Genomic DNA, 12,363 nt, shown 5'->3' with positions numbered 1-12,363 from the left:
AGTGTCCCGACTTGAATGCAGGTCAGCCAAAACGGTCTTCAGTAGCGTAATCTGAAAATAGAGGAGATAAGGGACTGGGATGAAATACTCGATGGACAAGTAACCATGGTGTAATGAAAGAAGTATTGAGAATTCATTCCTTCTTCACCAAATCAATTTTAATTTCAAGTACTATGTTAGATGCTAAATTTTAGACTTCTAGTTTTTTCTTTGCCATTCTTGATCTTGGTCAAGACTCCTACCACCTCCACACCTCTGTTGCCACTGGTATAAATGGAGGAGGTGGGAAGAAATGATTACTAATGGAACTCTTACATGATTTTAGGAAAAGAATGGAAGTTAAAAATCTATCTAAACTTTTATTTTGTCGTGAGATGCAGTATATTTTCATCTAACTACATTCAAGTTGATTTTATAAAGATTTTTAAAATCTTTCTGCCAAACTTCTAGAATTATTTGCAATGAACTCCGAGAAGCACTACACAGCTGTTAAAAGAAAGCCAACCTGTGGCACAACAGACAAGACTGTCATCAGAAGAGGAAAATTCCTAAAACTCTGATGCTTAAGAGAGACGAGGATTACAAAACACCCTCTTAACTTGTTGGCGATTGTGGCAGGCAAGAGAGAATTTAATGATCTTGGCAAAGCAGCTCCGTGGCGTTCTGCATGGACTCAGGTCTGTCCATCGCACACCTGGAGATGGTTCTTTGTTTAAACAGGCTTGACTCTCTACTTTTGCCCTTTCTAATTTTCTCCTAGGGCAGTGTGTTTGGTTGACAGAAAATTCCTTCCCCAAATGAAGGCAGCTACCAAACATATATATATAACCTAAAATTCAATTAAAATTTTTTAAAAGCTGAAAGAGAAAAGAAAACATGCTAACGTAGTAATCCCAGAAACTATACAGTAATAAGCATGCCAACTGTGGCCAAGTTAAAACTGTTGTGGGAATCATAATTCGGAATTTCCTGCTCCATTTAAATTCTCCAGGGCCAAATTGCCATAAAGATTTTTCTTATATTGAAATTCCGTCTTTCCAGAAGTAAAGTACAATCTACCTTTTTTAAAAATATGGAACGCTTCACGAATTTGCGTGTCATCCTTGCACAGCGGCCCTGCTAATCTTCTCTGTATTGTTCCAATTTTAGTATATGTGCTGCTGAAGGGAGCACAAGAACAATCTACCTTTATATTCAAAGTAAATCAAATTGAAGAGAAGAATTACAGGGTGACCTTGGATATGTCATTTCATCCTTCTGAATCTCATCAATGAAATGAAGATTTTTGATTCTCTTACTACCTTGCCAGCACTATCATTGTATGATTCTGATATATAGGTGCTACCTAGTAATTGGGGATTATGTAATCACATGGGAGTAAGAAGGGACCACTAAGGAAAGGCAGTTAGAAACATGCATCTCAGATCTCCTTCAAAGAGTTAGCCAACAGGTTTATTTCCTTGGCCTATTGCCTTCTTAGCTGTTAACATCTAATACTACTTCTTTCACAGGATTTTAAAAATAAACACATTTTTAAGTGATCCAAACTCTGAAGGATGGCTTGAAGCTAAGAAGGTAAAAACCGCTGGTGAATAAAATGTGAAGATGACCCTTCATTAAAGAATGTGTTCTCCATGGTTATTTTATATGATACTCTGAAAACATTTTTCCTAAAGTTCTTATTTTAAGATATGGCCCATTCCAGGCTTTATCCTCACATGACAATCCATGTTTTACAGAATCCTTAACTAATGAGGCGAAGTCCTATGACATAATGTGAGATTTTAATGACACAGAATGTATAAGTACAAGCCATCCTCAGTGACCAGGAAGAGAGTCTAGTCTGGTTTTTTTCTAGTTATTTGTTGCATTTTAATTAGTATATATTTTTTCCTCATTCTTGAAAATAACTTCTGTCCATGTGATAAAGATCTACCTACAACATAAAGAGAAGGAGGAGGAGGAGGAGGAGAATGGAAAAGAGAGGAAAAGGAGAGGTATAGAATTTAGGAGTCAGTGTGAGGTTGTGGGAATGACGAGCAGTGAAAAATCCACTGACGCAGCTTTGTGCTAATTGGCTTTGTGCTTGATTTTGAATAAGTCAGTGAATCTCTCTGAATCTTGATGCTTCATCTATAGAATGATTTGGCTGGATTATTAATGATTATGAATGGTGTTTACCATTCCTTCCAACTCAAACATGTTATGAATATAGTGACTAGAAAATAGTTACAACTTGAAGGCCCAAATGGGAATGTGGAATAATTTAAAGTCCCAAATTGTAATCTTTTTATGATCAAGAAACGTATTTGTGTGTTTGCCGGGGGTAGAATAATCAGTTGCTTGCTTGTTTTGAACCTGCTGTTAACATTCTTCTTTCTCTCCACCCTGTCAGCTCAAGGGGATACATTTTACCCTTAGCACCTCTCCTAAATTCTGAATTCACAATATGTCAGAATATCATTCAAGTTGTCTTATTCCTGTCTCTAGAGCCCAAAAACAATTATTCAAATGTTTGCCACTTACATTGAACTGAAAGCAGCTCTAGAAGAGTTGAGGGAGTTAGTATAAAGCTTCAGTCAGTGATCCTAGATGGAGGGGTGATAGGAGTCGTTGAAACGTAAGTAGCAGAGAGAGTGTTTACAAAGCACTTAGAGAGTCTAAAATGAAGAGAATTATATTAATGCCAACGAGCATTATTCCATAAAAATTCCCTTTGTGACTGATGAGAAGGAGCTGAAATCTTCAAATAAAACATTTAATTCACACCTGACAGTGATTTTCAGAGTCTGGAACAAGAAATGTTAGTAATTCCATTCTTAACCCAGGGAAAGACTGTGCAGCAGAATAGAGTGGCAATAAAATAAATATCTGTGGCTCTTGAAAAAGAAAAACTCTGAAGAGAAAGGCCTTCTGGCAAAAAGAGTAAACCCCATGTGCTGGCCTGAATTTTTCTTACTTTAAATTAGCAGGTCAAGGGAATTACAATGTTCATGTTATATCTGCACTGGTCTGACTCACACACCAGCACAGGCACATAGTTGACCTTGGCATTTGTGGATTCAGCATGTGTGTTGTTGGTCATTCACAAGCAACTTCCAAATGTCTTTGATTTGTGGTTGTCATTTTGCTGAAACCTCAGTATGAATAATGCTAGGGGATGGTAGTTTGCAGAAATGAGTCAGTTAATGATTGAACTCAGTAACTACTTCTCAATGTGACTTCACTATTCTCTACTCCTCTTTTTGTGTGCATTAATTTCTATGAAACAATATGAAAAATGGCACCCCAAATGGAGAAGAACTATAAGCAAATGATGGATTCATAAATTGGGGCTTTCATGGACCTATATGTTGGGACTGAGGCTAGACAATTATGCCACTTATACCACCATGTGTAACCAGTTGAAAAACAGAAGGTATAAGCAGACGAAGTATCAAAATATCTTTGGGTGTCAGTAAAATGGTTTAGAGAATGCAATTTGGCCTGTTGCTGCATTTAGCATGCCTACCCAGTCATAGCAGAGCACTAGACAACAATAGGCTTCTGCTCTCAGCAACTTAGGGTAGTAAGAGAAGGAAAACATTCGTGTCCTGAAATCAGGATGCTCTGAAAAGAGAGAAGGGGCCTAGGGTGAAAGTTTATAAACCCTTTACCTGATGTCACCAATCAAATATGCTACCAATCAAATATGGAGAAGGAATAAGTGAAAAGTGGAAAGTAGGGCTAGAAAGTAGGGCTTCCATACTCATGCAAGCATGGGGATGCTTTGCTATCTGAATTCTAAAGTCATCCACACTTCCATTTTGTTTCTGGAAATGTCATTGAGCATGTGCTAATAATTATAGAAGGAATAACAATAAAAATAATATTCTGAAAAAGTCAGGATAGGCCAGGCTATACTGCAGTAATAAAGAAACCTAAAAACTCAATGACACAAAACATCAAAAATTTTACTTCTTAATCACCATCTATGATGGTTACTGAACACAAACACAGGTTCATTTACCCGCCATACAGGAGGGCCAATAACCGGACCACCAGTCTTGTGGCAAGGAAAGAGGTTTATTATCAAAAGGCAGCCAGATGAGAAGATGGGAATTAAAACTCAGATCCACCCCCTTGAAGAGAAAAAGGGAGAAGTTTGTATCTGGGCTTTTAAGTAGGGGAGGGGGAGCATGTGCTGAGGTTTTAGGTAGGGGAGGGGGATCATGTGGCCTTGCTGGTTGGTGCCTTCCCACTAGCCTGTGTTTGGCCTTGAAGCCTGAATTTCTTTTCCCTTGACTGTCTGGACTTTGCTGGTTAGTTTTTATCTTCAGCCTGCGTTTGGCCTCATGAGGCTGAATCTCGATGTCTAGACCTTGACTTCCTGGGAAAGACAGATCACTCATATACTAGGGAGGGACAGAAAGACCTGGTTAGTTTTAAACAATAGTTGATGATGCTGATACGCACAGCTGCAGTTAGCAAAGCTTATCTCAAAATTTTTGCTCTAGGGAAGATTTTTTAACTTCTTCATTCCCGGTTTCATGATCACTGCAGATTGGTTACAGACTAAAAGCCAAGGGCAAAAAAACAGACAACGAAAAAATAGGCATGGAAAATGCAGGTGTTAGAAATAGCTTTAAAATATGTAATTTAGTTCAAGAAATTGTTGGAATACAGTTCTTTATGGGTCTCTTGAGTTTCTACCCATCTTGCAAGGAAAGTACTGACAGCTTTTGTTCTGAACTACCTTTTAAAATGTATTTATGTAGCAAACAGCCTTGGGAGAGAGTGATCATTTATCCCTGTGAAGCAGTAGAAAGGTTTGCTTACTATACAGCATAATAGAGATAATGTCTCTCTCCAAGGAAAAGGGGAAGATTTGCTTGCAGCCTGTTATAAAATATTTGAGTTTTCCAAGTTGGAGATCCTTGGCTGTGACATAAACCTACTGCATGTGTAGTGTCTAGCTAAACTTCTCCTCATTACCTCTGTGGGACTTGAGGAGCAAGGGAACAAATACCACCATGAAGCACATGCATCTTGCTGTTCTGTGTATAATAATGTCATATTTCTCTGACCCCGGAGTCTTGTGTCTTCTGTCAGAATCCATGAAACTATGGGATGCTACCTTGTTAGCTTGCAAATGGGGACAAATCTTAGACCCTTCCAAGTTCTTGACAGAAATTAGACAATTAGATGGAGAATTTCAGCAGAAAGCTGAAAACTATTATAAAATGGAAATCTTAGAACTAGAAATATAGTAACTGAAACTGATAACTCAATAAAGAGATTCGAGAGCAAAATAGACACAGCTAAAGAGAGGATTAGTAAACAAGAAGATATGCAAGAAGAAAAAAAAGCCAGATTGAAGCCTGACAGGAAAAAAAGATGAAAAGTACAAATATAACTGATGTTCTCTGTGTACTCATTCATAATTCTTACTCTCCTCATCCTAAAAGTAATTATTTTTGAATGCAATGTTTATCATACCCATATATGTCTTTATACATTTATTACAAATGTATATATGTGTATGGGTATGTGTGTATGTGTATCAAACAACGTAGAGCGTTGCTTGTACTTTTCAAACTTCGTATAAATGGTGTTATAATGTGCTTGTTTTTTGGCTTAATATTTGAATTTTATAAAAAGCTCTTTTTACTAAATCACTGTCACTGACTTCCCCTCTTATTTCACATCACATGGTAAAATTTTCTCTAAAATAATCAATTTGTCTTTTGCACCAAAATATTATATTGTTTTATATTATTAGTGATTCTATCAGCTTTCCAGGCAGTTCCATGTTTATTTCCCAACTGCAGGCATAAAGCAAAAATTTAGGCTAGAAAAAAATTGAAAGTCAAAGAATGCATTTAAAGAAAGTAAAACACACTATGAAAGAAATTTAAGATTCATTATCAGTACATGACAGGACCTGGAGAAAGATGTGACATTAAAGTATTCAGAAAACTCTTTTTAAAAGTCATGAATCGTGGCCGGCCCCGTGGCTTAGTGGTTAAGTGCGCACGCTCCGCTGCTGGCAGCCTGGGTTCGGGTCCCAGGCGTGCACCAACGCACCGCTTCTCTGGCCATGCTGAGGCCATGTCCCATGTACAGCAACTACAAGGATGTGCAGCTATGACATACAACTATCTACTGGGGCTTTGGGGGGAAAAAATAAATAAATAAAATCTTTAAAAGTCATCAATTGGATAATACATAAACTCCCTAAGGGAGACGAAAAGGGCATCCGTTCGGCTGAAAACTAGTGGCAGAGTAGATAACACAAAACAATCCTCACTAATTTATATAATAGTTTGTATATATAGATCCCATGTCACAAGATGATGGAGTCCATTGCAGATCATAAAGTGATGGTCAGAAGTATTCAGTAACCCAATTAAACCATGATCAGATTGGATTTTCTCTAAGTCACATGAAGCATTATATAATGAGTAGGAAAAGCATTTCCTGAAATGAAAAGTATTTCAGTGCATTTCAATCTTGAAAATACACAAATTTGTTCATTAGAATTTCTCACCAAGATAAATATTGCTATATTTCTTCCAACTCAAGGAAACTAAAGAAATAATGTCTAGAGTACATGGAATTTGAAAAATATCACTGACTTAAATAAGGAAAAAGATAATTCTAGCATATGAAAAATTCATTTTATTATAGCCATTGAAATGAGGAAAGACTTGCTCTAGTAATAATATTCAAAAGAAAGGTTTAATGTTATATTCCTGAAACAAGTTTTCCTGTAACAAAAAGCGATGAAGCTTAAGACAATATTTAATAGGGCGCACATTGTAATAGATATGTGAAAAGAACAACAGATATGTGAACTATTTAATTTTATTCAACTAAAGCCTATCCCAGAAAGAACAACTTGACCTCATGCAAGATGGCTTTTGGCTGCTGAGACAAACCCTGATGGAGCTGACACCTTGAGGCTATCTGATAACTGTACTCCCTCTAGCTGGGCAGTCAGTCCTTTCTTGAAAAAAAGGGAAATTCAGAACATTAGGTAGAAATGGAAGCCTAACTTCTAAGGCAGGGATATGCAGATCTTTTCCTCTTGGACCAGGCTTATAAAGGTAAGACTCCAATTTAAATAGTCCTCTGTGCTGGGTATTTTTCTCTTTGCCCCTCTAAATCTACTCTCCAGCCTCACCGCCTTGACCTGTGCCGCAAGAAGGTAGCCTTTATGGACTGTATCCACGGGCTTTCTTGCCCTTTGGTTTACTGTTGGGTTCAGCCAATGAGAATCAACTACAGATCAAAGGCCAATAGGAGAGGAAGGTCAGGATGTTTATTCCCCTGACTCAGTGCTACCAGGCTGTAGATTAGCAGTATCCCCCTACCAGAAGTCACTGCTTCTGTCAGCTTTCCCTCCCCTACAGCTACAGCTCTCCCTCCAGGTGTCAGTAATGGCTCCTTCCACATGACCCTTCAGTTTACAGATGTGGTCTTGTTATTGCTACAATAGGGGGGTACATCACCATCCTGCGTTGCTCTCCTTTAACCTCACCTATGCCTATGCAAAAAGTCCCTTTACTAAGCTGTCCTCAATTAACTCATCTCTTCCCATTAAGGCCTTGGCTAATTCACTCTGTTTTCAAGTCTTTCCACTAATACCCCTCAAAGACAATAAAGAGATCCACTATAACAAATGGGGGGGGGGTAGAAGTAGGAGGAAAAATCCCTAGGACACAATTAATAAGGCTGGATTTGATGAGAAACAACAAGTATCTTCCTTTTGCCAGGGAAACCCTTCTCAATTTTTTACCTCAGTTAACATCCCCTTGTGATTCTTTGGAGCATTTGAACCCATAGTAGTTGATCTGTCCAGAAACCACCGAGCCAGGAAGCTTTCCAAAGAGGCCAGACCCTCTTGTTCATGAACCCGAGGAATTAGTCAACACAGTTTATGGCCAATAAAAGCTCACACACAGCTTGGGCAAATAATGAGGTGAAAGAAGTTTCTTATTAAAGTTCTGATTAGGTTTATGACATCTAATCATAACAGTCTCACCAGGGAGAAAAGTAAGCAAGTCTTCATTATGCACCACTACCTGTCAAAGCTGGAATTTTCTTAAGGAGAAAAAAGCCCAAGTAAGCAATAGCATGTTTTTGGAATGCACACCTTTGCCCAAAGAATTTGGCCTAAAGTGGAACTCGCCTGATAAGCACTTACTTGACCAGTTAGCTGAGCTAGATTTACCACGAAGCCAGTGAAACTTAAGCTTCAGAGCCCCTCCTTTACATGAACCCCTTCCAAGGTTCTGGGAGGAACCCTAACAATATGCTCGCATGGTCAGTATGTGTTTTTAAAATTTGCCAAAATAAGAATTTAAATCATAATTGGTTAAGATTGTTATCTTTTTGCCCTCTGCTGTCCTCACCATTGGACTTCCAACTGTGTTAGGTGACGTTTGAGTGGCTACGAGCTATGCAACAGTTCAGTTGGGGATGCATTTAGTTTTGATTTATGTGATACATGTTTCTCAGTCACTTCTGCATATAGTTAAGTTATTGCCAGTCCTCCCCTGGTAGGAATGGCCTCCAGGAATATTCCTGCTACCCACTGTGTCAACTCACCCAGCACCAGACACTAAAGTGCCAGGCCAATGTGTTAATTACTATGATATGTACATGGTGCCCAAGACTCGTAGCATAAGGGGATTAGAGGAGAAACAAAGTTTAAAAGGTCTGGAGCTGGAAGCTAGTGTCTGCAATAATGTGAATAATTTTTCACATCAGACATATAAAATTATAAGTAGATTCGGTTCTCAAAGATGCATAATCAAAACAGAATTTCTCTCCTATCAGGAATAGACTCAATAATACACAAGATACAATTACAGACAGCACACATTTCTTTTCTTTTTTGAAGGGAATCATGCAAAATATAAATTGAACAGAATTCTTATCCTTGTTTTTTGTGAGGAAGATCAGCCTTGAGCTAACATCCATGCCAATCCTCCTGTTTTTGCTGAGGAAGACCAGGCCTGAGCTAACATCTATTGCCAATACTCTTCCTCCTCCAACCCCCTTTTTCTCCCCAAAGCCCCAGTAGATAGTTGTATGTCATAGTTGCACATCCTTATAGTTGCTGTATGTGGGACGCGGCCTCAGCACAGCTGGACAAGCGGTGCATCGGTGCGCACCCGGGATCTGAACCAGAACCACCAGTAGCGGAGAGCGCGTGCTTAACCGCTAAGCCACGGAGCCGGCCCCCTGGAATTCTTATCCTTAAAGGGTACAAAGCTGTAGCCATCCTACAAACAGAGAAGTACATCTGTATTTTTATTATTATCAAAAATATAAAAAAGTGTCAATCAACCTCTCTAGAGGAAAGACTGAATTATCCTTCTATTCCCTTGATAGAAAAGATTATTACAAGATGCTGTTGTGTGAAGAAGCTGTCAAAATAGTATGCAGAAAAAAATATGAAAGACAAGTGGCAGGCTGCTAAATAATGTAAAAATCATTATTTTTCTGTATTTTTTAATGTTTGTGATATTTGTCACCTTCTTAAAAATGTGTACTTGTTGTGATGTCTTTTTCCAGATAAATATTCACTTTTATATCTAATTGTATTTTCACGAATTTTGATTGTTTTTCATAAAGAGGTTTCCGTCCGTATTGTAGAAGCTTCAGGGCCCGTGAAAGCTGGATTTCCTTGCCAGTTGGCCTCAAGTGCAGTATATTCCAGGTTCAAGTGTGTCTAACTCCATGTACACGGAAGCAGGCACTACATAGGATGGAACATAAGGGGACATCTCGATGTTAGAAAGAACAACGCATGTCACAGGTAGCATGATGATTTCCATCTGCAACTTAATCAATTGCCTCAAGAAGATCATCTAGTGTACGCCGTCATCCAGCAGGGAGCTACTAAAGCTGCACTTCAGAAAAACTGCTTTCTAGTTCTTTGTCAATAACATCTTCTAACCAGAAAGAAGTCAGATGATTTCTCTGCGCCTGAGTTTCTTCATGCTGAAAATAAGTTGCCTTCTGGGCAACTTTTTCTTGACTGTCTACACAAAATGGTTCAAGCCCATCCCCATCCTCACCCTCTTACTGAGACTTCCCAGCGAGCCCTCTACCTCATGGTTCCCTATCACTCCAAATTTCTACTGCATTGAGTTCTGGATTGCCCCACTTACATCTCACTTTCTATACCTGGAGTCGTCTCTCCTCCTCACTTAGCTAGGATATAGCCCCTCTTATGTTATTCTCTCAAACAACTCCTAGACAAAGATATTTTATTCAGCAGGTTTTTTACCAAATATTTTGGTAATGGAGAAAAATTATAGCACAGTGCTTGATCAAATGTTATTTTGAATGAACATCAGATGTCACACTGTGCCTCAAAATTTATCAAACATGTCTTGCCTAGGAAATATTTCACCTTGGCCATATATGTCCATAAGCTCCAAGCTTATGTCCTTGCTGGGGGTCTTCTCTCTGGAACCTTTCTGCCATGTTTCCTAAATCCTTTCTTAAGTCAATTGACAATTGCAACATTCTTTTTACTTTATTATATAAACCAATTTTAATCATTTTTGTCAAAATGGATCCCAAATAGAAAATGTCCTGGGGTGGGGGAATGGCTATACTTCACAAAAAAAAAGCTCTACTCAGGCATCTAAGAAAAAAGAGGTCAATTCTCTCTCAAAGAATTCATTCTGGTTTCTTCCCTGGTCAACCAACTCAAACTACATGCAGTTTTTCGAGGAGAAAAATTTTTCCCAATTTTGAGGTTTTAGAAATCCTGTAAAAATTAAATGGTACACTGTTGTAAAAACTTTTTAAAAATTAAAATTTTAGACTAATTAAGATATTATAAAGTATACATACTTGGAATAACACTATCATTTATTACAGTATTTCTAGTGGAAATGTTATTACTGCTACCTCTAGAGTTATCATTTTCAATTTCCCTTTTTGTTGCTGTTAAATCAGGTCCTGTTACAGAAATACGCAACAAGGAATCACAGAGAGAGAGGATGAATGGATACAGCTATTCAGACCACTTTATAGGTCACTGTTAGGAAAACCCATCTGTGTTACCATCTCAAGAAGAGCTGCATCCATTCTTCCAATGAAGACAATAAGTCCCACCTCACACGTATCAATTGGCTTCCTTAGGCCTTCATTCCTGTATAAAAAGATGAGAGAAAGAAATGATATCCTCTTCAAACATAGAGCTTTACTTTAAATAAGAGAATTATAGAATTATAGGGGACCTTAGAGATCATTTATTCTACTAGCTTCCTTTTAAAGATAAGGAAAACTGAGACCCAAAGAACTGGCAGATGCAGGATTATACCCATATTGGAGGCCAAGTTGGGCATCACTCCAGCTCTCCTGACCCACACCATTCTCATCTCTAAAATGTAGTCTACTTACTTAAGCTTGGGATGCTAAAAAAATGTATTTTTAGGTTTTAGTTATTCAGGACAAAGACTGCATGGAGCATGTACCAATAACACACCAATTCAAAATGTCAGTTCTTTGTTTAGCCACAACTATAATCCACTTGTTTTATGATTTTTTTAAACTTTAAGTTCATGCGATATGCTTGGCTTGTTAATATCCCTCTTTCTTTTTCCCTTCAGAAATAAGAGTTGATTTATCAGTGAACACTCAATGCTATCAGCATTTAATTGCACGGGGGTTAATTGTGAATCTGGGCAGGAATTTTAACAAAGGGATTAATCTCTTTATTACAGAAGTAATGAGTTTCTAATGGTTCATTGGTGTATCATACCTCCTTGCTTTCCCAGTGCTTGGGTGAACCCTCTGCAGCCTATCTAGGTGTTAATCACTTGTGCCTGAGAGCTGATCAAGGGCATTTTTTTAAACAGAAGAGAGAGTAGGAAATAGAAAAAGAGTAATAACCTCATTGTGTTAGCACTGCAATAAGAGATCTCAAAGTCTGCATTTCTGAGGAACTGTATTAGTCAAGGTCTCTTGGTTGCAAATGACAGAAACTCCCTTGCAGTTTAGGCAAAATTGGGAAATTATGGTAAGGATACTGAGATGTCTTATAAAACAGCCAGAAGGAAAGGGAGTGCAGCTGAACCTCAAGGACCACTGGAATTGCCATCACTTCTCTCATCTCTGCTACCGCATGCATTTTTATTTCATTCTCAGAGACTAACTTAAACCACAGTGGGGAGTATGACTGCCAATAACTCCCCTGCCTTATACCTCCAGCACTCAGAGAGTATTCAAGTTTTGAAAGTCTCGGGGAAGAACATAATTGGCCCAACTTGAGTAGGCGTTCATTCCTAGCCAACTTGCTTATCATCAGGCAGACGGGACCTCATCAGGCAAAAATTTCACAACTGAAAAAGAATG

At 38.3% G+C, this 12,363-nt stretch overlaps 1 non-coding gene across 1 annotated transcript; it reads right to left on the bottom strand.

Moving 5' to 3' along the window:
* Window positions 1–1,066: 1,066 nt before the first annotated feature.
* Window positions 1,067–1,173, bottom strand: LOC131421364 (U6 spliceosomal RNA). The gene has a single exon (XR_009223836.1). It is a non-coding gene; the product is annotated as a U6 spliceosomal RNA (small nuclear RNA).
* Window positions 1,174–12,363: the final 11,190 nt, after the last annotated feature.

This window comes from Diceros bicornis, chromosome 24 (assembly GCF_020826845.1).
Source record: "Diceros bicornis minor isolate mBicDic1 chromosome 24, mDicBic1.mat.cur, whole genome shotgun sequence".
Taxonomy (NCBI): Eukaryota; Metazoa; Chordata; class Mammalia; order Perissodactyla; family Rhinocerotidae; genus Diceros; species Diceros bicornis.
Note: the sequence above shows the minus strand (reverse complement) of the source record. Positions and strands in the feature narration are given on the sequence as shown.